This window comes from Oncorhynchus masou, chromosome 14, assembly GCF_036934945.1.
Source record: "Oncorhynchus masou masou isolate Uvic2021 chromosome 14, UVic_Omas_1.1, whole genome shotgun sequence".
Classification (NCBI taxonomy): domain Eukaryota; kingdom Metazoa; phylum Chordata; class Actinopteri; order Salmoniformes; family Salmonidae; genus Oncorhynchus; species Oncorhynchus masou.
Window position 1 is genome coordinate 20,125,597 of NC_088225.1, and position 27,289 is coordinate 20,152,885.

General features: G+C 44.2%; 1 pseudogene; it reads right to left on the reverse strand.

Annotated features, from left to right (window-relative positions):
- The window catches only part of LOC135553825 (potassium channel subfamily T member 2-like), a 98,362-nt pseudogene that overhangs the window by 10,787 nt on the left and 60,286 nt on the right, over positions 1-27,289 (reverse strand).

Sequence of the window (27,289 nt, forward strand, 5' to 3'; positions counted from 1 at the left end):
AGTGTTCTATATCTATGTAATTCTATAGTTTCCTGCAGTGTGGTTACACCATAGAGACTTACAGTGTTCTATATCTATGTAATTCTATAGTTTCCTGCAGTGTGGTTACGCCATAGAGATTTACAGTGTTCTCTATATCTATGTAATTTTCCTATGTGGTTACACCATAGTTTCAATGTTCTATATCTATGTAATTCTATAGTTTCCTGCAATGTGGTTACGCCATAGAGACTTACAGTGTTCTATATCTATGTCATTCTATGGTTTCCTGCAGTGTGGTTACACCATAGAGATTTACAGTGTTCTATATCTATGTAATTCTATAGTTTCCTGCAGTGTGGTTACGCCATAGAGACTTACAGTGTTCTATATCTATGTCATTCTATGGTTTCCTGCAGTGTGGTTACACCATAGAGATTTACAGTGTTCTATATCTATGTTTCCTGCATTGGTTACTATAGTTTCTATATCTGCAGTGTCCTGGTTACACCATAGAGACTTACAATGTTCTATATCTATGTAATTCTTCTGCAGTGTGGTTACTATAGAGACTTACAGTGTTCTATATCTATAGTTTCCTGCAGTGTGGTTACGCCATAGAGACTTACAGTGTTCTATATCTATGTAATTCTATGGTTTCCTGCAGTGTGGTTACACCATAGCCATAGAATTCTATAGACTTACAGTGTTCTATCTATGTCATTCTATGGTTTCCTGCAGTGTGGTTACACCATAGAGATTACAGTGTTCTATATCTATGTAATTCTATGTTTCCTGCAGTGTGGTTACACCATAGAGACTTACAACATATCTAGACACAGGAGAGATTATATCATGTAATTCTATAGTTTCCTGCAGTGTGGTTACTAGACTTATGTTCTATATCTATGTAATTCTATGGTTTCCTGCAGTGTGGTTACGCCATAGAGACTTACAGTGTTCTATATCTATGTAATTCTATAGTTTCCTGCAGTGTGGTTACACCATAGAGACTTACAATGTTCTATATCTATGTAATTCTATAGTTTCCTGCAGTGTGGTTATGCCATAGAGACTTACAGTGTTCTATATCTATGTCATTCTATAGTTTCCTGCAGTGTGGTTACGCCATAGAGACTTACAGTGTTCTATATCTATGTAATTCTATAGTTTCCTGCAGTGTGGTTACGCCATAAAGACTTACAGTGTTCTATATCTATGTCATTCTATGGTTTCCTGCAGTGTGGTTATGCCATAGAGACTTACAGTGTTCTATATCTATGTCATTCTATGGTTTCCTGCAGTGTGGTTACGCCATAGAGACTTACAGTGTTCTATATCTATGTCATTCTATGGTTTCCTGCAGTGTGGTTACGAAAATAGAGACTTACAGTGTTCTATATATATGTCATTCTATAGTTTCCTGCAGTGTGGTTACAGATAGAGACTTACAGTGTTTCTATATTTCTGCAGTGTGTCATTACAGTGTTCTATATCTTGTAATTCTGCAGTGTGGTTATCTTACAGTGTTCTATATCTATGTAATTATATAGTTTCCTGCAGTGTGGTTACGTTTCAGTGTTCTATATCTATGTAATTATATAGTTTCCTGCAGTGTGGTTACGCCATAGAGATTTACAGTGTTCTATATCTATGTCATTCTATAGTTTCCTGCAGTGTGGTTACGCCATAGAGATTTACAGTGTTCTATATCTATGTAATTCTATGGTTTCCTGCAGTGTGGTTACGCCATAGAGACTTACAGTGTTCTATATCTATGTAATTCTATAGTTTCCTGCAGTGTTTACCTGTTCTATATCTATGTGTTTCCTGCAGTGTGGTTACGCCATAGAGACTTACAGTGTTCTATATCTATGTCATTCTATAGTTTCCTGCAGTGTGGTTACACCCTGCAGTAGAGAGATTTACAGTACAGTGTTCTATATCTATGTTACATTCTATAGTTTTTCCTGCAGTGTGGTTACGCCATAGAGATTTACAGTGTTCTATATCTATGTAATTCTATGGTTTCCTGCAGTGTGGTTACGCCATAGAGATTTACAGTGTTCTATATCTATGTAATTCTATAGTTTCCTGCAGTGTGGTTACACCATAGAGATTTACTATATCTATGTAATTCTATAGTTTCCTGCAGTGTGGTTATATCTGTTCTATATCTATGTCATTCTATAGTTTCCTGCAGTGTGGTTACGAGATTTACAGTGTTCTATATCTATGTAATTCTATAGAGATTTACAGTGTTCTATATCTATGTCATTCTATGTTTCCTGCATTATATAGTTTCCTATAGTTTCAGTGTGGTTACACCATAGAGACTTACAATGTTCTATATCTATGTAATTCTATAGTTTCCTGCAGTGTTTACAGAGACTTACAGTGTTCTATATCTATGTAATTCTATGTGTTTAGAGACTTACAGTGTTCTATATCTATGTAATTCTATGGTTTCCTGCAGTGTGGTTACGCCATAGAGATTTACAATGTTCTATATCTATGTAATTCTATAGTTTCTATGTGGTTACGCTAGAGACTTACAGTGTTCTATATCTATGTCATTCTATGGTTTCCTGCAGTGTGGTTACACCATAGAGATTCAGTGTTCTATATCTATGTAATTCAGTGTGGGTTACGCCATAGAGACTTACAGTGTTCTATATCTATGTCATTCTATGGTTTCCTGCAGTGTGGTTACGCCATAGAGATTTACAGTGTTCTATATCTAGTGTTCTGCATATCTATGTCATTCTATAGTTTCCTGCAGTGTGGTTACGCCATAGAGATTACAGTGTTCTATATCTATGTAATTCTATAGAGATTTACAGTGTTCTATATCTATGTGTTTCCTGCAGTATCTATTTACAGTGTTCTATAATTCTATAGTTTCCTGCATTCTATAGTTTCCTGCAGTGTGGTTACACCATAGAGACTTACAATGTTCTATATCTATGTAATTCTATAGTTTCCTGCAGTGTGGTTACGCCATAGAGACTTACAGTGTTCTATATCTATGTAATTCTATGGTTTCCTGCAGTGTGGTTACCTGAGACACAGTGTGTCTATATCTATGTAATTCTATAGTTTCCTGCAGTGTGGTTACGCCATAGAGACTTACAGTGTTCTATATCTATGTAATTATATAGTTTCCTGCAGTGTGGTTACGCCATAGAGATTTACAGTGTTCTATATCTATGTAATTTTCCTATAGTTTCCTATATCTATGTAATTCAGTGTGTGGTTACGCCATAGAGACTTACATAGTTTCCTGCAGTGTCTATGTAATTCTATAGTTTCCTGCAGTGTGGTTACGCCATAGAGATTTACAGTGTTCTATATCTATGTAATTCTATAGTTTCCTGCAGTGTGGTTACGCCATAGAGACTTACAGTGTTCTATATCTATGTCATGTAATTCTATAGTTTCCTGCAGTGTGGTTACGAGATTTACATAGAGATTTACAGTGTTCTATATCTATGTAATTCTATAGTTTCCTGCAGTGTTTCCTGGTTTACGCCATAGAGATTTACAGTGTTCTATATCTATGTAATTCTATAGTTTTACCTATATCTATGTCATTCTATGGTTTCCTGGTTACGCCATAGAGATTTACAGTGTTCTATATCTATGTAATTCTATGGTTTCCTGCAGTGGGTTACGCCATCCAGTGTTCTATATCTATGTTTTCCTGGTGTGGTTACGCCATAGAGACTTACAGTGTTCTATATCTATGTAATTCTATGTTTTCCTGCAGTGTGTCTGTTTCCACTCACATGTTCTCCAGTAGCAGCACGATGGGGTGTGAGCTCTTTCTTGGGGCGGAGATTTAGTAAGCCCTCAGGGCGCGATATCTAAGTTTCCTGTACAGGCCAGTTTCCTGCACTCTCCGCCGACACGATGATCAGCTTGTTCTTAAAGCCGTTTCCTGCACGACCGAGATCAGTCCTCGAACGGGATGTGGTGGCAGGCCTGTAGGAGGGAGATGACACAGGAACGACACAGGAAATACATTGGATTACATGAAGGTCATCATCATCATCGAAGAGGGGTCAGGTAGGGAGGTAGGATGGTTCTAGTTGAGTGTAAGTACGGCAGAAGTCATCTGATTCCCACCTTGTCCAGGCGCAGGCAGCAGAAGGGCATTTTTTCCTGCAGCAGGTGACACAAGGCAGGGGAACTGCCAATGTACGGAGAGTTCAGCGGGTACCCCTTCACCCACCTGCCACACACACACACACACACACACACACACACACACACACACACACACACACACACACACACACACACACACACACACACACACACACACACACACACACACACACACACACACACACACACACACAAACAAAGACAGACAGACAGACAGACAGAAACACACAAACACATTTACACCTGGGTCTGAGGACACAACATGGCAGGACTTAAACAACCTAATTAAAACACACATTAGACCTCAGGCAACTCCTAAACACTCACTGGCCATTCTCGTCTCCGTCCCCCTCATCCTTCCCCTCGTCCCCGCCCTCGTCCTCTGATTGGTCCCCCAGTGGGTCGAAGGTTGCTGAGTTGACCCCGTCCACCAGCTCCAGGACAGGGGCGATGCTGTGGCGTCTCTCCTCGGCAGAGTCTGCTGTGGCTGGGAGGGCCAGGGTGTTAGCGCCCCCAACCCCCCTCTGTCCGGCTGGCCCTGCCACCTCCACTTCCCCCACTGTCCATGGTCATTCCCCCCGGGCCCTGGCCCTCTGGGCTGCTGTCACTGGAGTCCTGCAGGTCAATGGCCACCGTGCCTACGGGGGACAGAGGACACATACAATCTATGACCAGTCCACACCCTTAGTAGAAAACAGTTATAGCATTGTCCTGTCCATACAAGCACAGGCTAAAGGGAAAATGTGCCCTACAACAAACACAGATACAGATGCAAACATAGCACACATGGCAAGCACAGATCCAGAATCAGTACTATTTGGATTTGTGAGAGTACCTATGTGCTGTGACTGGGAGTACCATTGTTCTCTCACAAAGCCAAATAGTACTGATTGTGGATCTGTGCTTGCCCTGTGTGCTATGTTTGCATCCGTGTCTGTGACTGTTCTGGGGCACATTTTCACTTTCAAACTTGCGAACCAGAAGACCCAGAGTTCTCCACCAGGGGGTGTGGTTGTAAAAACAAAACAAAAAAGGAAACCTACATGCCAGATACATTTCACTCAGTTGGCAGATGCTCTTATCACCAGAGACTTACAATTAGATATGAGTTTATTCCTCATACAACTGTTAGGTTTCTTACATCTGCCTATTGTGGATCAACATGTAAAACATGTCCTAATCTGTGCCATGTACATGGATCAGGAAAGTCAGAATTGTATAATAAGAAACATTATGCTAAGTGCACTTGGACAAAGTATCTGAGTGTAACTGTGTCACAGTGAGTCAGTGAGACTGACCCATGCTGGCGATGATGCTGTGGACAGGCAGTCTGGTGAGTCCATGGTAGATGGTCTGGGGCCCCACCCCCCTGTCACTGCCCTTGGGGCCCCCCCGCGTGGGCTCTCTGTGGCCCCTGACAAAAGCTGAGTTCTCCTCCTTGGAAATGTTGATGTAGAAGCAGGTGTCTGAGCCGCCCATGATGTGGCCGGGACCTGGGTTCAGTAGGATGTTGGCATTTTCCAGCCTCCGCACTCCAATCAGACACACACCATACCTGACCGAGGAGGAGAGGATCAGATACAGGAAACGTGTGTGTGGTTAATAGTGTCTGCTACATGACTAAAATGTCAAATATGTGTGGTGTGTGGGTGTGTGGGTGTGTGTGGCTAAGGTCTGCTAATGACTAAAATGTCAAATGTGTCTGCTACATGACTAAAATGTCAAATGTGTGTGGTGTGTGGGTGTGTGGGTGTGTGTGTGGCTAAGAGTGTCTGCTACATGACTAAAATGTCAAATGTGTGTGGTGTGTGGGTGTGTGGGTGTGTGTGTGGCTAAGAGTGTCTGCTAACTGACTAAAATGTGAAATGTAAACTTTGTGTATGTCTGCTTATTGACTCACTTCTTGTGTGCGTGGAAGGAGGCGAAGGTGAAACTCTTCCCCTGGTACTCCCCAAAGAACTTGCTCTCCTCCAGACAAATGTGATGCACCTCATTGGCCGAGCAGCGGCGGTAGGTGCGCTGCCACTGGTCAGCTGAGCATGCCCCGCCCTCCCTGAGACACAATCACGGAATGGATTGGTCATTAGGGGACAGAGTTGACCTTTTAAACAGTGTTGCACGCAGCTTCCCTTTCAGCATCAACCACACATCAAAGACACTTCCCCTCAAGGCTGCAGTGTTAACACTTTACAACAGTGTCAGAAACCAATCAATAACTCAATCAGCACTGAAACACACACAGTGACACAGACACTATCAGAGCAATACAGCTGCCAAGATAGACGCCGCTGTACGCTACACATGGAGAGAGTTTCACACGTGGGCTGTGTTCACCTTGTCTGCCTTTAGAAAGGATGAGTTGAGAGACAGGAGGTGAGAAAGGAAGGGTGCAGGGCGGAGGGTGTGGCTGTGGGTGGAGGTGATGTGAGGAGGACTGCATTACAGAAACAACTCGTCTGTAAATAATAAATGGACCGTTTCCTGGGGACAGCATGCCTGGCCGAGTTAATGTCACCGCACATCAGGGATACGGAGGGAGGGGGAGGGAGATGTCGTGGTTTAGGAGGACAGTGACACACACTGACCTGTTGAGGGGCTGGAAGGCTCCTGCATGTTGCCTGAAGGCCTCTGGGGGTGCTGTTCTGAAAGTAGAGGGGTGGAGGGGGCAGCAGATAGAGGATCAGAGGACTGGTCTGGGTTTAAGAGGATCATGACTGGTCTGGGTCTACTTTAGGTCAGTAGTCGATCTACCATGAATAATCTACTGTGTACAGCTCAATGTACTCAGCATCTGTTAGGCCAAAGGACATACTTCACTGCCTCTGTCTGGTACCACCCACACCCATTGGAGAAAGAGTGTGTGTGTGGGTTTGTGTGTGTGTGTGTGTGTACTCACTGTCCTCTAGAGGAGTGGATCAACAGGGTGATGAGGGTGGAGGTAGCAGGACACACACAGTTCAGGGCCAGCATGGCATACTTAAACTCCTCTTCACACACCACATGATCTGCAGACAAAGGCAGCAAAGGAGATAAACCAGTAACACTCAGTATATAGTAATCAAATCAAATTCAACTTTATTAGTCACATGCACCGAAACACAACAAGTGGAGACCTTACTGTGAAATGCTTACTTACGAGCCCTTAACCAACAGAGCAGTTCAAGAAAGAGTTAAGAGTAAAAAAGAACAAAAAGTAACACAATAAAATAACAACAATGAGGCTATACACAGGGTGTACCGGTACCGAGTCTACACTACCGTTCAAAGTTTGGGGTCACTTAGAAATGTCTTGTTTATGAAAGAAAAGCACTATTAAAATAACATCAAATTGATCAGAAATACACTGTAGACATTGTTAATGTTGTAAATGATTACTGTATCTGGAAACGGCTGATTTTTCATGGAATATCTAAGTAAAGAACTTTCTTCTGAAACTCATCAGTCTATTCTTGTTCTGACAAATGAAGGCAAGTCCATGCGAGAAATTGTAAAGAAACTGAAGATCTCGTACAACGCTGTGTACTACTCCCTTCAAAGAACAGTGCAAACTTGCTCTAACCAGAATATAAAGAGGAGTGTGAGGTCCCGGTGCACAACTGAGCAAGAGGACAAGTACATTAGAGTGTCTAGTTTGAAAAACAGACGCCTCACAAGTCCTCAACTGGCAGCTTCATTAAATAGTACCCGCAAAACACCAGTCTCAACGTCAACAGTGAAGTGGCGACTCCGGGATGCTGGCCTTCTAGGCAGAGTTGCAAAGAAAAAGCCATATCCCTGTCCAGCATCTGTGTCATTTTGCCCATCTTAATCTTTTCATTTTATTGGCCAGTCTGAGATATGGCTTTGTCCTGGTAATCCGTCTGGCCCTGCTGCTTTGTGAATGTTGACCTGTTTAAAGGTCTTGCTCACATCGGCTACGAGAGCGTTATCAAACAGTTGTCCAGAACAGCTGGTGCTCTCATGCATGCTTCAGTGTTGCTTGCCTCGAAGCGAGCATAAAAGGCATTTAGCTCATCTGGTAGGCTCAAGTCACTGGGCAGCTTGTGTCTCGGTTTCCCTTTGTATTCCGTAATAGTTTTCAAGCCCTGTCACATCCGACGAGCGTCAAAGCAGGTGTAGTAGGATTCAATCTTCATCCTGTATTGACGCTTTGCTTGTTTGATGGTTCGTCTGAGGGCATAGCGGGATTTCTTATAAGCGTCCAGATTAGTGTCCCACTCCTTGAAAGCGGCAGCTCTAGCCTTTAGCTCGATGCGGATGTTGCCTGTAATCCATGGCTTCTGGTTGGGATATGTACGTATGGTCACTGTGGGGAGGACGTCGTCGGTGCATTTATTGATGAACCCGATGACTGAGGTGGTATACTCCTCAATGCCAATGGATGAATCCCGGAAGATATTATTGTCTGTGCTAGCAAAACAGTCCTGTAGCGTAGCATCATTTGACCACTTCCGTATTGAGCGAGTCACTGGTACTCCCTGCGTGGGTCAAACATGCTCTGTCTCCTCTGCTGTACCTGTGTGCAATAGTGAGTGCATTTCTTTGTTTGTCTGATCATTTGTCTGTGTGTGTGCCTTTGTGTGTGTGAGAATATAGATGGGTGCGTCCATGTGAATATGTGTGTGTGTGTGTGTGTGTGTGTGTGTGTGTGTGTGTGTGTGTGTGTGTGTGTGTGTGTGTGTGTGTGTGTGTGTGTGTGTGTGTGTGTGTGTGTGTGTGTGGGTGTGTGCATGCATGTGTGCATATGTGCCTGTGTGTGTGGCATCTAGAATGTGTGTGTATGGATTTTTGTCAGCCCCTAAAGCCACCTTATTAGTGCAGGTGCATCCCAAAGGCTGTGGTAATTGATATCTCAGTCAGAGGCTGAGATGAAGTCTGGCCTGTTAGCTAAGTGTAAACGCTGTGGTTTATGCAGAACACTAATTAAAATCTGATGGAATTAAAACATCTTCATTAATCTCAACATCATTTACCCAGATGCTCCCTCCATCAAGTAGGCTGCATCAGGTGAATTTACACTATGATTTAATATATTATTAACTCAATGGCACGTACTTGACAAAACAACAGGATGCAATTAGCAGAGATAAATAAATATACATTTGTCAAATAGACAGTCAACTCCTGTCATGTCAGATTCTTTTCTCTTCTCCTCCTTAGGGCATTGTCTCTTTTTACCCCATCAGTTAACATTCTGGGTTGTTTTTACCACATCAGTTAACATTCTGGGTTGTTTTTACCACTTCAGTTAACATTCTGGGTTGTTTTTACCACTTCAGTTAACATTCTGGGTTGTTTTTACCCCATCAGTTAACATTCTGGGTTGTTTTTACCCCATCGGTTTATATTCTGGGTTGTTTTTACCCCATCAGTTTATATTCTGGGTTGTTTTTACCACTTCAGTTTACATTCTGGGTTGTTTTTACCCCTTCAGTTTATATTCTGGGTTGTTTTTACCCCATCGGTTTATATTCTGGGTTGTTTTTACCCCATCAGTTAACATTCTGGGTTGTTTTTACCACTTCAGTTTATATTCTGGGTTGTTTTTACCACTTCAGTTTATATTCTGGGTTGTTTTTATATTTCTTTGCTCTATATCTTATTTTGGGGTTAAGGGGACCTGGCAACACCCCTGCAGTGCAGTGTCTAATTAAAGGACCTTTAACACTCTCACACACTTAGCAAAGGCCTGGGAAGGAGGGAGAAAACGGAACCAGCCTGAACAAACATAGATAACACCCATCACTCCACCTTCACTGCTCCTGCCTTGTCTGTTTCTCTTGTTTTTCTGCTACTTTCTCTCTCATCTCTTTGTGACAAAAAAAACAATATAGAGTTATGACCAATAAAATGAGGCTCAGGGAGCAGTCATTTTCCCTGCTGTGTAATTCTTGATGACATCATATGGGGTAATCAGTGGACAAATATTATTAGGGGTACAGTGTTTGGTACAAATGAGATCTTGGCCTTAGATGCCCAGATGTGCATTGCATATTGATTGTCGACAGAAACGTTGGTAGCTAGAATTGTCCAGCCTCGCCTCTCGTGCCTCAGGAGACGGTTAGTAGCTAGTAAACACATAAAAGCAATGAAACACAGGTCCTTTCTGTCCAGCAGCTTTACTTCCATTAGACTCACCAACAGAGAGGAAAATGTTGTTGATGATAATATTTGTATAAATTACAGGCATAGTAGGAAAGAAAGAATGTTTGGATCATAATATGTACGCAAATGAGAAAAAAATTTGTATTCACTGTAGTGTTTTTGCAGACTTCACTGTGGTATTCACTATAGTAAATACTACAGTGAATACTCTAGTATTTACTATAGCTTTGCAGATTTACTGTAGTGTACTGTAATATTTACAGTTTACTATATTATAAATACTGTAGTAAGAAAAAAATGTTGGTTTATATTATAGTAATTACTGTAGTGTTTTTGTGGTCTGTAGTATACTCTACTATTTACTATAGTATTCTACAGTATACTACAACATTATATAGTACTATACATGATCGAGGTATACTACAGTGTGTAGTAAAGTATTCTACAGTACAATACAGTTTTCTACAGAATTGTATATGAAGTACTGTAGTATTCTGTGTAATGAATCATGACAGCTTAATGTTTTGGGATCAAATCATCAGTACCCTGCTGCCTTATGTTCCCATCAATGCTGCTACAGCAGAGAACAGAACAAAATGAGTCAGATCAAGCCTTTTGGGCCCCCACCTCACAACAAAACATTTTGGTGGCCCCTCTCTTAATGGTGGAGAGAAATGTATGTTTTAAAGTAAAACTTTGCTATTTTATAAAACATTTAATGCAATTCCACAAATGTTACCATGGGGCAGAGATCTTTTTTTGTTGTTGCAGTTTTACAGCAAATTTACTGCAATTCTACCATTTTTGTCATGGGTTGGAGACATTCTTGCAGTTTTAAAGCTATTTTCCTGCAGTTTTAAAGCTATTTTCCTTAAATTTTACACATTTTGTAATGACTTAAGTTAATATGTTATATTATATATGATATCTGAGTGAGAATAACTAACAAAATCAATGGGGGCCACTGGAGGTCAGGGCCTCTGGGCACGTGCCCTGTGTGCCCGGTCGGTATTTGACCACGACTACAACAAGTTTAGATATCTGGCTCGACTAACTACCACTCTAAAAATGGTTAGCTTACTCAGAATAGTAAATTGAGACCCCGACTGAGTTTATGTCGCTTATGCCTGGAACTGATCACAACAGGTCACCTCGTCATCCCAAGCTCCAGAGCTTCTGCAACAGGGCCTTCTCCAGGGTTGTGCTGAGGCTCTGGAACTCCACAACCATCCCTGACGGAGTCTTCACCATCTTTCAGTTCCACCTAAATACCCAGCCTTCACCATGGCCTGGTCTGGTCTGCCACTGCGAGGACGACCAGCTGTCCATCCCGTCTCCCTGTAGTGCTGTCTTAGACATCTCACAGTACGGACATTGCAATTTATTGCCCTGGCCACATCTGCAGTCCCCAAGCCTCCTTTCAGCATGCCTAAGGCACGTTCACGCAGATGAGCAGGGACCCTGGGCATCTTTCTTTTGGCCTACCGTCTGTAAGCTGTTAGTGTCTTAACGACTGTTCCACAGATGCATGTTCATTCATTGTTTATGGTTCATTGAACCAGCATGGGAAACAGTGTGTAAACCCTTTACAATGAAGATCTGTGAAGTTATTTGGATTTTTACAAATGATCTTTGAAAGACAGGGTCCTGAAAAAGGGACATTTGCTGAGTTTAGTTCACCTGACACAAGACTGAATAAATCCAAATTTTACACTGTTGATTTCATGTGCATTTTACGTTAACCATACTTTTCACAGCCTTTGTCAATAATGAAATCAGAAAAAAAACTCTGGATACACTCAGTAACATGATAAGAATATTTCTGGAAAATGTGGGGTAGGTGCAACATAACACAAAAATATGACAAGGGTTTGAGTGAGAGGACTAGCTGGTGTCTTCAAGTGGCCACACACCCCTCCAGTGTGGGCACGGTTCCCAAGTCATTTCAATGCACTCAAAGAGTCTTCAACTATAAGGTGTTTTATTTGAGTTCTCCTAGCAGTGCCATTCAGGAAATAGAGCACGTTGGAACACAGCTCTGCATCCCTGCCTTTACACAACTACTGTTGTTGTTCACGCAACCAGTATCGGTCCATTATAAATCGCAATCTGGGTCAGGTGGGCATGATTTGAAAGCTTGTTCTATTGCCAACATGACCAGCTAAATGATAAAATAGAATCTTACGGTGTTAGGCTTTCACAATGCAATTCAGAAAAGCAGGTCGTACGGTGTGCATAGAACGGAGTCACGAGTTCATTCAGATGCGGAAAATGTTCATCATAATACAGGTTCATTCTGTTCAGCACAACCCAGGGTAGAACACCATCTCATATTGTAACTGTACATCAAACATAGTGATCAGAAACATCGACACTGTATATGACATGAGTTTTTTGTGAAGTGCACATTTGGGCATTTGGCTTCGATGACATCAAAGTGGTATTTATTATAATCCTCAACGTCTCATCTTTCAAAATACATAGATTCATCGTAATTTACAGATGCTCAAGTTCAGAACGGCTGTCTGTCAAAACCCGTACAGTGCTGTGAAGCCCAGAGCCAAAGCTCTGGAGTCATGTAATAGCATGTTACTGTGCATCCACTATGTTCCAGTTTAAGCACAGACAATCTTAAATACATTTGGTATGGAGAGTTGGTCAGTGTGTGTGTGAGAGGTGTGTGTGTGTGTGTGTGAAGGACGTGTGTGTGTCTCTGTGTGTGCTAAACGTGTATGTCTCTGTGTGTGTCTCTGTGCGAGGTGAACTCCCACGCTGGCAGCAGATAGTAATTACTGCAGGTCTGCCCGGTGTTTCCTGTTCCGGGTTGGAGCGAGCGGTCGCATCTACACTTCGGTCCGCAGGTAGTATAACTTTTCATTACATTTTCATTACATTTCATTATAGTACAACGGTTTGATTTGTCTAATCTTAGCAATTTCTTCTTAGCTAGCTACATAGCCGTCTTTGTATCAAAGATAATTGCGTAATTATCGTATTTCGTCGTCCTAACGTAGTCTCACTGCTATCTGCCCAGCAGCTAGCTAACGTCTACTAGCACTGTAGAAACTATTACACTCAACTGAACGACTCGATTAGTGTAGTGTTAGCTAGCTACATAGCTGTCTTTGCTGTCTTCGTATCCAAGATAATTGTGTAGTTTAGAGTGTGTAGACTTAGAGTGATTATCTTAATTTACCGAGGTTAGCTAGCCAGCTATTTGTCGTCCTTAACGTAGGAAATACTGCTAGCTAGCTAGCCAACAGCTAGCCAACGTCTACTGAATAGAACTTCAACAACCCGGTCAACATTCCGCTTCGCTCCACAGGTAGTATCACATTTTCATTTCACTTCATTACAGTACAACGGTTTGATTTGTTTGATCGTAGCTAGCTAGCTACATAGCCGTCTTTGTATCTAAGACAATTGTGTAGTCTAGAGCGATTTTCTAGGTTAGCTAGCCAGCTATTGTCGTTCTTTTAACGTAACGTAACGTAATCAACACTGCTAGCTAGCCAGCTAGCCAGCTAGCCCCCGAATAGCAGCACTGTAGAAACTATTACACTCGACGGAACGACTTGATTAGTGTAGTGTCAACAACGCAGCCACTGCCAGCTAGCCTACAAAGTCAACAACGCAGCCACTGCCAGCTAGCCTACTCCAGCAGTACTGTATCATTTCAATCATTTTAGTCAATAAGATTCTTGCTACGTAAGCTTAACTTTCTGAACATTCGAGACGTGTAGTCCACTTGTCATTCCAATCTCCTTTGCATTAGCGTAGCCTCTTCTGTAGCCTGTCAACTATGTGTCTATCTATCCCTGTTCTCTCCTCTCTGCACAGACCATACAAACGCTCCACACCGCGTGGCCGCGGCCACCTAATCTGGTGGTCCCAGCGCGCACGACCCACGTGGAGTTCCAGGTCTCCGGTAGCCTCTGGAACTGCCGATCTGCGGCCAACAAGGCAGACTTCATCTCAGCCTATGCCTCCCTCCAGTCCCTCGACTTCTTGGCACTGACGGAAACATGGATCACCACAGATAACACTGCTACTCCTACTGCTCTCTCTTCGTCCGCCCACGTGTTCTCGCACACCCCGAGAGCTTCTGGTCAGCGGGGTGGTGGCACCGGGATCCTCATCTCTCCCAAGTGGTCATTCTCTCTTTCTCCCCTTACCCATCTGTCTATCGCCTCCTTTGAATTCCATGCTGTCACAGTTACCAGCCCTTTCAAGCTTAACATCCTTATCATTTATCGCCCTCCAGGTTCCCTCGGAGAGTTCATCAATGAGCTTGATGCCTTGATAAGCTCCTTTCCTGAGGACGGCTCACCTCTCACAGTCCTGGGCGACTTTAACCTCCCCACGTCTACCTTTGACTCATTCCTCTCTGCCTCCTTCTTTCCACTCCTCTCCTCTTTTGACCTCACCCTCTCACCTTCCCCCTACTCACAAGGCAGGCAATACGCTCGACCTCATCTTTACTAGATGCTGTTCTTCCACTAACCTCATTGCAACTCCCCTCCAAGTCTCCGACCACTACCTTGTATCCTTTTCCCTCTCGCTCTCATCCAACACTTCCCACACTGCCCCTACTCGGATGGTATCGCGCCATCCCAACCTTCGCTCTCTCTCCCCCGCTACTCTCTCCTCTTCCATCCTATCATCTCTTCCCTCTGCTCATACCTTCTCCAACCTATCTCCTGATTCTGCCTCCTCAACCCTCCTCTCTTCCCTTTCTGCATCCTTTGACTCTCTATGTCCCCTATCCTCCAGGCCGGCTCGGTCCTCCCCTCCCGCTCCGTGGCTCGACGACTCATTGCGAGCTCACAGAACAGTGCTCCGGGCAGCCGAGCGGAAATGGAGGAAAACTCGCCTCCCTGCGGACCTGGCATCCTTTCACTCCCTCCTCTCTACATTTTCCTCCTCTGTCTCTGCTGCTAAAGCCACTTTCTACCACTCTAAATTCCAAGCATCTGCCTCTAACCCTAGGAAGCTCTTTGCCACCTTCTCCTCCCTCCTGAATCCTCCTCCCCCCCCCCCTCCTCCCTCTCTGCAGATGACTTCGTCAACCATTTTGAAAAGAAGGTCGACGACATCCGATCCTTGTTTGCTAAGTCAAACGACACCGCTGGTTCTGCTCACACTGCCCTACCCTGTGCCCTGACCTCTTTCTCCCTCTCTCTCCAGATGAAATCTTGCTTCTTGTGACGGCCGGCCGCCCAACAACCTGCCCGCTTGACCCTATCCCCTCCTCTCTTCTCCAGACCATTTCCGGAGACCTTCTCCCTTACCTCACCTCGCTCATCAACTCATCCCTGACCGCTGGCTACGTCCCTTCCGTCTTCAAGAGAGCGAGAGTTGCACCCCTTCTGAAAAAACCTACACTCGATCCCTCCGATGTCAACAACTACAGACCAGTATCCCTTCTTTCTTTTCTCTCCAAAACTCTTGAACATGCCGTCCTTGGCCAGCTCTCCCGCTATCTCTCTCAGAATGACCTTCTTGATCCAAATCAGTCAGGTTTCAAGACTAGTCATTCAACTGAGACTGCTCTTCTCTGTATCACGGAGGCGCTCCGCACTGCTAAAGCTAACTCTCTCTCCTCTGCTCTCATCCTTCTAGACCTATCGGCTGCCTTCGATACTGTGAACCATCAGATCCTCCTCTCCACCCTCTCCGAGTTGGGCATCTCCGGCGCGGCCCACGCTTGGATTGCATCCTACCTGACAGGTCGCTCCTACCAGGTGGCGTGGCGAGAATCTGTCTCCTCGCCACGTGCTCTCACCACTGGGGTCCCCCAGGGCTCTGTTCTAGGCCCTCTCCTATTCTCGCTATACACCAAGTCACTTGGCTCTGTCATAACCTCACATGGTCTCTCCTATCATTGCTATGCAGACGACACACAATTAATCTTCTCCTTTCCCCCTTCTGATGACCAGGTGGTGAATCGCATCTCTGCATGTCTGGCAGACATATCAATGTGGATGACGGATCACCACCTCAAGCTGAACCTCGACAAGACGGAGCTGCTCCTCCTCCCGGGGAAGGACTGCCCGTTCCATGATCTCGCCATCACGGTTGACAACTCCATTGTGTCCTCCTCCCAGAGCGCTAAGAACCTTGGCGTGATCCTGGACAACACCCTGTCGTTCTCAACTAACATCAAGGCGGTGGCCCGTTCCTGTAGGTTCATGCTCTACAACATCCGCAGAGTACGACCCTGCCTCACACAGGAAGCGGCACAGGTCCTAATCCAGGCACTTGTCATCTCCCGTCTGGATTACTGCAACTCGCTGTTGGCTGGGCTCCCTGCCTGTGCCATTAAACCCCTACAACTCATCCAGAACGCCGCAGCCCGTCTGGTGTTCAACCTTCCCAAGTTCTCTCACGTCACCCCGCTCCTCCGCTCTCTCCACTGGCTTCCAGTTGAAGCTCGCATCCGCTACAAGACCATGGTGCTTGCCTACGGAGCTGTGAGGGGAACGGCACCCCAGTACCTCCAGGCTCTGATCAGGCCCTACACCCAAACAAGGGCACTGCGTTCATCCACCTCTGGCCTGCTCGCCTCCCTACCACTGAGGAAGTACAGTTCCCGCTCAGCCCAGTCAAAACTGTTCGCTGCTCTGGCCCCCCAATGGTGGAACAAACTCCCTCACGACGCCAGGACAGCGGAGTCAATCACCACCTTCCGGAGACACCTGAAACCCCACCTCTTCAAGGAATACCTAGGATAGGATAAAGTAATCCTTCTCACCCCCCCTTAAATGATTTAGATGCACTATTGTAAAGTGGCTGTTCCACTGGATGTCAGAAGGTGAATTCACCAATTTGTAAGTCGCTCTGGATAAGAGCGTCTGCTAAATGACTTAATTGTAAATGTAAATGCCCAAACAGCAACCCTAATTAAATCAGCATGCAGTTATTGTATGATGGTATGTGTAAGTGACCAGGCTATTGACCAGGCTAATATAGCTCAGCCCACCAGAAACACACCAGGTCATTGTTGTTCAACAGGTCAGGGAAAATCAACACCATGCAACCCAGTCAACCCACAAGCCAATTCTGATTCGTATAAACCCCCTCTGATCCTCCACACACAGAGAGAGAACTTGAGTGGCAGTCTCCTCTCTCTGCCTCTCTGCATAGAGCCATCCCAACATACACTGAGTGTAAAAAAACATTAGGAACACCTGCTCTTTCCATGACATCGACTGACGAGGTGAATCCAGGTGAAAGCTACGATCCCTTATTGATGTCACTTGTTAAATCCAATTCAATCAGTGTCGATGAAGGGAAGGAGACAGGTTAAATAAGGATTTCTAAGCCTTGAGACATGTATTGTGTATGTGGTCCATTCAGAGGGTAAATGGGCAAGACAAAAGGTTTAAGTGCCTTTGAACGTGGTATGGTAGTAGGTGCCATGCACACCGGTTTGAGTCAAAAACTGCAATGCTGCTGGATTTTTTCACACTTAGCAGTTTCCCATGTGTATCAAGAATGGTCCACCATCCAAAGGACATCCAGCCAACTTGACACAACTGTGGGAAGCATTGGAGTCAACATGGGCCAGCATCACCATGGACTGAGTCCATGCCCCAATGAATTGAGGCTGTTCTGAGGTCAAAAGGCTCAATATTAGGAAGGTGTTCCTAATGTTTTGTACACTCAGTGTATATGATCTAATATAATAGACATTAGTCAGTTGTTAAGCTATTTGTGGGGATGAAATCAAGTCTCCACTGCATCTCATTAGTGTCGCCCACACTGGCACTTAACAAGGGAATTCAGCACCCTGTTACAATGTGCCTGTCCACGCCACTAAAAGCCCATTACTGCACCAATTGGTTCCTCCAGTTTCCTCCACTCTGGTTACTTGACCACTGACAGGAAGAACACTGTATTAAGTAGTGGCTTTATTGTGTTCATATGAAGAGATTGGCTGTGTGTGTTAAATTGACTCACATGCATTAATTTATTTATTTTGGGGATAAATTGAAATGTTGCGAAACCATTCCTCTCTGTGATGTTGTCTTCATTGTGATTCAGGTAGCATTTCAGCTCTATTCAATGTAGCTACTATCCAGTATGCAAGCTAACTGTAGAAGCACTAGTAGGTTTTCTATCTATGACACATTCCTCCACTTAATACTAAAAGAGCCAGACTGGAAGACATTCAACATTTCTTTTCACAACTGAATTTATTTATCTGAAAAGAAAATGTACGAAGAAACACGATGAAAGGAATCAAAACCTTGCACAAAAAATGTTTGATTTAGTTCCCACAGTACTGCACATGCAGTCCTTCCCCAATCACATCAAATATATGCAAATGAGACATTTCAAGTACCCCTCAAACATCCGTATTTGCCTTGGACAAGGTAATTTTGGCTAGCCGATACCATAACATTCAGCATTCTGCCCTACAGCACCAATCAGAAATCACCTCGCCACAGAGCTCTCCTCAGACCTCCAGGACTGGTACGTGACTGGAGAAGCAGCACAGTAGAGGTGTTACGTTCTGACCTTAGTTCCTTTTTTATGTCTTTGTGTTAGTTTGGTCAGGGTGTGAGTTGGGGTGGGCATTCTCTGTTCTTTTTTCTATGTTGTATTTCTGTGTTTGGCCTGGTATTGTTCTCAATCAGAGGCAGCTGTCGATCGTTGTCTCTGATTGAGAATCATACTTAGGTAGCCTGTTTTCCCCATTTTGGTTGTGGGTGATTGTTTTCTGTTTAGTGTATGTCACCTTACAGAACTGTTTCGTTTATTCCATTTCACTTTGTTATTTTGTTTTGTGTGTTCAGTCAATAAATTATGACGAACACTTACCACGCTGCATATTGGTCCGATCCTTCCTACTCTTCCTCAGAAGAAGAAGAGAGGCAGACATAGGAGAATAGAAAAAGCATTCATTTATTTATTTATTGCTCATTTCACTTGCTTTGGCCATGTAAACATGTTTCCCATGCAAATAAAGACCCTTTGAATTGAATTGAGATTCAGAACGAGAAGGTTAAGGCCTAAAGTGATGTCTTTGCCTCATCATCTTTCTCTCTCCTATTCCTAACAAGTGCTACTTGATTGGTACTTTATGACGGTTTGCTGAACAGGAAAAGGCTTTGTTTCCCTGGAGGCAAAGTGTCCATGAGTTTCCATCTCAGTAATGCAGTGTAACTACAAAACATTTTGTGTCTCCTTATGTCAGGGGGTGAACACAGTTTTCATGGGCACACAAATCCCAAATGATGTGATTGCTAACCGAAAGAGTATTACCTTGATACTTAAAACCTAAATCAATACTGTCCTTAAAGTGGTTCTTCAATAACTATGCATAACACTTGTTGGATGTGTATTTGGCGTCCAGCTGATTAGTTACGCTGCTTCATTTTCACACATCATCATCTGATCCAGGAAGGAATTTTCTGAATTAGAGTCAAGTGATGAACATTTGTTGTGATAGTGCATGCGATGCAACAACAGCCCAAGTGCTGGGGAAAAAAATGTGTTTTGGTGTCTCATTCCTTATGCCGGGGAAGACAGTTGTGCCTGGATTCATGTTGGATCTAATATCCCTAGAGAATTGATTTTGATCATCTGTTGTTGTCTGCTTGATTCACAGCAGGGTCTTGTTAGATTTAACAGAGAAAGCATCAAGGTAATGTTTTCTGCTGTTTGTTTTATTAAATATGTTTTTTTGAAAATCTGACATTTCCTCAGATTGGTGTTTGAAAAGTCCTTGTAATTATTGTAGACAATTTATAAGTTCTCCTGCTCCCTCATAATTCATTATCTGTGATTTCATTTTTGATCCGTTTTGTGAGATATGTGGTCACTTTCGTTTGTTTCCCGTCGCTTCAATGAAAGGGTGTTTCGTTGCACGACTCTGTTGCTCTAAAACCATGTCATTATGATGACGACAACATCTGTTGTTCTCTTCAACTATTCAACTGACCATACATACAAATCCTTCCATTAAAAAAGGAACCTGGTTATTTGTTACTTGGTCAGTATAAAAAGAGAGGTGGTGAGATTGTAATGCTACAGCTTTATTATGTGTGCCTGCGTCGGCCACATAGGCTACAGAAAGGTCGCCATGCATGCATCCAATCTATTTAGTCAGGCAATGTCCACATTATTCTCACATATTTTATAATGTAATTGTCAGGATTTGGCCAGGGTTGTTCCGGGTTTTGGTCACTAGATGCCCCCATTGTGCTTTTTGACCTTATGTTTTTTCCCTTGTTCCCCATTATTATTTGCACCTGTGCCTCGTTTTCCCCTGATTGTATTTAAACCCTTAGTTTCCCTCAGTTCTGTGCTCTGTGTTTGTATGTTAGCACCCAGCCCTAGTGTTCTGTGTATTCTTGTCGATTCCGGTGGATGCTCTTGTGGAATTTGTTTTTGTTTTTGAGTATCTCTTGAGGCTTTTTTGTGCTATTCCTACCACCTTTTGGATTTGCCATTTTTGTATTTAAGGACTTCTCCTTTTTACTTTATTAAATACACCGTCTTAAGTACTGCTGTGTCTGCCTCATCTTCTGGGTTCTGCTGACTATTCGTGGCTCAGTTAGTTAAGTGACTGTTTCTCACTCCGGAGACCCAGGTTCGTAACCGGGTCCTGACAGTAATAATAATTTGAATATCAATGCATTTGCAAAGCCTAAAAATGCATTATTTTTTAGTGGTAAAGGTCTACTTTATTGACACTTTTTGATAGATTTTTTTGGGGAAGGAGGGTTCTATATTAGGCCCTATAAGTACAATTATATAACATATACAATCGTAACATTTAGGTCCAAGAAAATTACAATTAAGTACTTGAAAAAGACCCTGAAAGTCCTTGAATTTGACTTGCCAATGTGTGTATGAACCCTGCTTAAAGGAGGTATAGTCCTAGGTCTATGTTGTTGAATAGGTGGAGTTATGGGCCATGTTGCATATATTACCTTTTATTCCTCTAAGTACAAATCTGGAACTACATTATTTTTTTTAAACCATTTGAAAATATCCAATGTCACACATTGGCCCCATTATGTTTAAAAAGACCCATAGGCACACAACTGTACACACAAAGTCGTACGGATGCACACATTCCCACACTATGCACGCACACACTCAGCCATCCCAACAAATCCCACACTCAATGCTCTGACCTGCAAACTTGACGTGGAACTTGTTCTCAGGTTTGAGGATCTGGACATACAGGGGGCAGTTTGGGGCAAAGTCTTTCACCGCCCAGGCTCTTAGAATGGTCTGGTGATCCTGGTAGAGAGAGAGAGAGGTAGAGAGAGAGAGAGAGGTAGAGAGAGAGAGAGAGAGAGAGAGAGGTAGAGAGAGAGAGAGAGGTAGAAAGAGAGAGAGAGGTAGAGAGACAGAGGTAGAGAGAGATGTAGAGAGAGAGAGAGAGAGAGAGAGAGAGAGAGAGAGAGAGAGGTAGAGAGAGAGAGAGAGAGAGAGGGAGAGAGGTAGAGAGAGAGGTAGATAGTGCGAGAGAGAGAGAGAGGTAGAGAGAGAGAGGTAGAGATAGAGAGAGAAAGAGGTAGAGAGAGAGGGAGAGAGAGAGGTAGAGAGAGAGGTAGAGAGAGAGAGAGAGGTAGAGAGAGAGATGTAGAGAGAGAGAGAGGTAGAGAGAGAGAGAGGTAGAGAGAGAGAGGTAGAGAGAGAGGGGTAGAGAGGGAGAGATAGAGGAATAGAGAGAGAGAGAAAGAGAGGTAGAGAGAGAGAGAGGTAAAGAGAGGGAGAGGTAGAGAGAGAGAGAGGTAGAGAGAGAGAGGTAGAGAGGGAGAGAGAGAGGTAAAGAGAGAGAGAGAGGTAGAGAGAGAGAGGTAGAGAGAGAGAGGTAGAGAGAGGTAGAGAGAGAGAGAGGTAGAGAGAGAGAGAGAGAGGTAGAGAGAGAGACAGAGAGAGAGGTAGAGAGAGAGAGAGAGAGAGAGAGAGAGAGAGAGAGAGAGAGAGAGAGAGATGTAGAGAGAGAGAGAGAGCGGTAGAGAGAGAGAGGTAGAGAGAGAGAGAGAGAGATATAGATAGAAATAGAGAGAGAGAGGTAGAGAGGTAGAGAGAGAGAGGGAGAGAGAGGGAGAGAGAGAGAGAGGGAGAGAGAGAGAGAGAGAGAGAGAGAGAGAGGTAGAGAGAGAGAGAGGTAGAGAGGTAGAGAGAGAGGTAGAGAGAGAGAGAGAAGTAGAGAGAGAGAGAGAGAGGGAGGGAGGAAGGGAGGAAGGGAGGATGCGACAGAGTAGCAAGAAAGAGACAAATCATTTGCAGCACCAGTAGCTCCACCACAGTCACAGATTGTATATCCTCTATGTACAATCCCCCTGGTAAGCCTCTACAACTAGGGCACGGAGCTTTCAACAGAACTAACAAGCTATAGCAACACCAGAAAGGAAAATTCCCGTAATTATGTCACAGATGTGAAATAGTCTGTTAAGAACGGCAACGCAGAGAGGAAAATAGGAGCCAGGGTAAAATAAGAATAGTTGTAAAATAGTTCTTAGGATGATCATTTACATTTTCATAAAAATATAGTAGATAGAGAGAGAAAGCTGTGAAGGAGGGAAAGAAGAGTGGAGGACAGGAAAAGAAGGTTGTGGAGATGAAAAGTATTAAAAGGAGATTGAGGAACGTACAGCAGCGAAGCGGTCCACCTCAAATCGGTTACTGAGGATAAAACAGGCCTCAGCATCGTCCATCCTACAGCCAGTTAGTAGAGCAGCAGGAGGGGTCCGGCCAAGACAGGACACAGGTCAGATAGAGGCAGGAGGAGGAGAGAGGAACAGGAGATGAAAGGATGAGAGGAGAGAGAGAGGTGGTGGATGTTGTTGTTGTCATGTTTTTGAGAGAGAACAAAGGAGGAACAGGACAATAGAACAATACATTTGTTCTTCAAACACACACGACTTCACTGCGGGTTACTACTCGGGCAGCAGAAGAGACGAGGAGAAAATACAATAATTTTATTTGCTGTCTTTATTTAACAGAGCCAGTGTACTGTAACTGCTATCTGCCCTGATAACTGTCTAACATTGCCTATGAGATATGCCCCTGTAGCATGTCTTGTTTTGGGGCCCCTGGAGGGGCGGCAGGTAGCCTAGTGGTTAGAGCTTTGGGCCAGTAACTGAAGGTTGCTGGATCGAATCCCCGAGCTGACAAGGTAAAAATCAGTTGTTCTGCCCCTGAGCAAGACAGTTAACCTGTTACCTGGCCGCCAAAGATGTGGATGTTGATTATGGAAACCCCCCACAGCCCCCCGCACCTCTCTGATTCAGAGGGGGTTGGGTTAAATGCAGAAGACACATTTCAGTTGAATGCATTCAGTTATACAACTGACTAGGTATCCCACATTCCTTTCCCTTTCACTGTAACATAGCTGTGATTTGGGGTGCCTGAGTGGGGACCCGATGCAGGGGACTCACTTGGCCCTCATGAGGTCTTGGTCCTTGAGGGCGGAGCCCTGCAGGTAGATGACCCTCTGTGCCCACAGGGGCACGTGGAGGACCCTTCGTACCTGTACATCCATCTCTGCTGGGCACAGGATCACCACGTAGTAGTCCTACAGATGGACACACACACACACACTGGGGTTAATGGGAGGGCAGAGAGGGTCTCACACAAATATTCCCTCACCCAGCTGCTCCTGAAAATAAAACATGTTGTTTGATCATTGCTAATGCTGATTGAATCCCCTGTTTTAACCTCAGCTGCTTCAGCTCCTGGAGAGGATTACAGAGATGTACACACGCACACACACATGAATACATGCACACACACACACACGTTAGTGACACCGTATCTCATCTTCCTAATGGAAAAATGTGTAGAATTGCAGGAAATTAACTCTAAAACGTTGCATTTTTTCTCTGTTGTCAAGGGGGAAGGGTAGCTAAAGGGGGGACCAACATTTTCCTTGCGGCTCCCATAAGGCTAGGGTCGGCTCTGACTGCATGACTGCATGACTGCATGTGTGGATATAGATGTGGGTACGCAGACCAGCGAGTCACTGAGGCCCCTCAGATCAGATTTTATTGTGGCCCCCACCCCCATCAAAGATCAAAGTTGCCCATCCCTGCCCCAGTTAAGGTTTTATGGAGAGACCTGCAGTCTGGGGTGAGCGAAGAACTCGTTGAGGAAGTCCATGAGGAGGTCTATCTTGAGGCAGCTGACACACAGCACCACGTGCTTCTCCGTCTGGGCCCGGTATCGGCTGTAGTTCCCCCCAGACTTCTGGCGCTCCATCCACAGGAAGGCCAGCTGCTCAAACTACAGATGGGAAGAATTACGTTAGTGTAATTAGTGATGGACAGACAGTAGGTGGGTTGAGGTAGTGAAAGACAGTAGGTGGGTTGAGGTAGTGGTAGATAAACAGTAGGTGGGTTGAGGAAATGATAGATAGACAGTAGGTGGGTTGAGGAAATTATAGATAGACAGTAGGTGGGTTGAGGTAGTGATATATAGACAGTAGGTGGATTGAGGTAGTGATAGTGAAAGACAGTAGGTGGGTTGAGGTAGTGATATATAGACAGCAGGTGGGTTGAGGTAGTGATAGATAGATAGATAGATAGATAGATAGATAGATAGATAGATAGATAGATAGATAGATAGATAGATGCAGATGGGTTGAGGTAGTGATAGATAGATAGATAGATAGATAGATAGATAGATAGATAGATAGATAGATAGATAGTAGGTGGGTTGAGGTAGTGATAGTGAAATGCAGTAGGTGGGTTGAGGCAGTGATAGATAGACAGTAGGTGGGTTGAGGTAGTGATAGTGAAATGCAGTAGGTGGGTTGAGGCAGTGATAGATAGACAGTAGGTGGGTTGAGGTAGTGATAGATAGACAGTAGATGGGTTGAGGTAGTGAAAGGCAGTAGGTGTGTTGAGGTAATGATAGACAGACAGTAGGTGGGTTGAGGTAGTGATAGTGAAATGCAGTGGGTGGGTTGAGGCAGTGATAGATAGACAGTAGGTGGGTTGAGGTAGTGATAGTGAAAGACAGTAGGCGTTTGAGGTAGCGATATATAGACAGTAGGTGGATTGAGGTAGTGATAGTGAAAGACAGTAGGTGGGTTGAGGTAGTGAAAGACAGTAGGTGTGTTGAGGTAGTGATAGACAGACAGTAGGTGGGTTGAGGCAGTGATAGATAGACAGTAGGTGGGTTGAGGTAGTGAAAGACAGTAGGTGGGTTGAGGCAGTGATAGATAGACAGTAGGTGGGTTGAGGTAGTGAAAGACAGTAGGTGTGTTGAGGTAGTGATAGACAGACAGTAGGTGGGTTGAGGTAGTGATAGATAGACAGTAGGTGGGTTGAGGTAGTGATAGATAGACAGTAGGTGGGTTGAGGTAGTGATAGACAGACAGTAGGTGGGTTGAGGTAGTGATAGTGACAGAGAGTAGGTGGTTTGAGGTAGTGATAGATAGATAGTAGGTGGGTTGAGGTACTGATAGATAGACAGTAGGTGGGTTGAGGCAGTGATAGGTAGACAGTAGGTGGGTTGAGGTAGTGAAAGACAGTAGGTGTGTTGAGGTAGTGATAGACAGACAGTAGGTGGGTTGAGGTAGTGATAGTGAAATGCAGTAGGTGGGTTGAGGCAGTGATAGATAGACAGTAGGTGGGTTGAGGTAGTGATAGTGAGAGACAGTAGTAGGGTTGAGGTAGTGATAGTGACAGAGAGTAGGCGTTTGAGGTAACGATATATAGACAGTAGGTGGATTGAGGTAGTGATAGTGAAAGACAGTAGGTGGGTTGAGGTAGTGAAAGACAGTAGGTGTGTTGAGGTAGTGATAGACAGACAGTAGCTGGGTTGAGGCAGTGATAGATAGACAGTAGGTGGGTTGAGGTAGTGAAAGACAGTAGGTGGGTTGAGGCAGTGATAGATAGACAGTAGGTGGGTTGAGGTAGTGAAAGACAGTAGGTGTGTTGAGGTTGTGATAGACAGACAGTAGGTGGGTTGAGGTAGTGATAGATAGACAGTAGGTGGGTTGAGGTAGTGATAGATAGACAGTAGGTGGATTGAGGCAGTGATAGGTAGACAGTAGGTGGGTTGAGGTAGTGAAAGACAGTAGGTGTGTTGAGGTAGTGATAGACAGACAGTAGGTGGGTTGAGGTAGTGATAGATAGACAGTAGGTAGGTTGAGGCAGTCATACATAGACAGTAGGTGGGTTGAGGTAGTGATAGATAGACAGTAGGTGGGTTGAGGTAGTGAAAGACAGTGGGTGTGTTGAGGCAGTGATAGACAGACAGTAGGTGGGTTGAGGTAGTGATAGATAGACTGTAGGTGGGTTGAGGTAGTGATAGTGAAAGACAGTAGGAGGGTTGAGGTAGTGATGGATAGATAGTAGGTGGTTTGAGGTAGTGATAGACAGTAGGTGGGTTGAGGTAGTGATAGATAGACAGTAGGTTGGTTGAAGTAGTGATAGATAGATTTACAGTAGGTGGGTTGAGGTAGTGATAAACAGACAGCTGGTGGGTTGAGGTTGTGATAGATAGACAGTAGGTGGTTTGAGGTAGTGATAGACAGACAGTAGGTGGGTTGAGGTAGTGATAGATAGACAGTAGGGTGGTTGAGGTAGTGGTAGTGACAGACAGTAGGTGGTTTGAGGTAGTGATAGATAGACAGTAGGTGGTTTGAGGTAGTGATAGACAGACAGTAGGTGGGTTGAGTAGTGATAGACAGACAGTAGGAGGGTTGAGGTAGTGATTGACAGACAGTATGTGGGTTGAGGTAGTGATAGACAGACAGTAGGTGGGTTGAGGTAGTGATAGACAGACAGTAGGTGGGTTGAGGAAATTATAGATAGACAGTAGGTGGGTTGAAGTAGTGATAGACAGACAGTAGGTGGGTTGAGGTAGTGATAGACAGACAGTAGGTGGGTTGAGGTAGTGATAGTGAAAGACAGTAGGAGGGTTGAGGTAGTGATAGATAGATAGTAGGTGGTTTGAGGTAGTGATAGACAGTAGGTGGGTTGAGGTAGTGATAGATAGACAGTAGGTTGGTTGAAGTAGTGATAGATAGATTTACAGTAGGTGGGTTGAGGTAGTG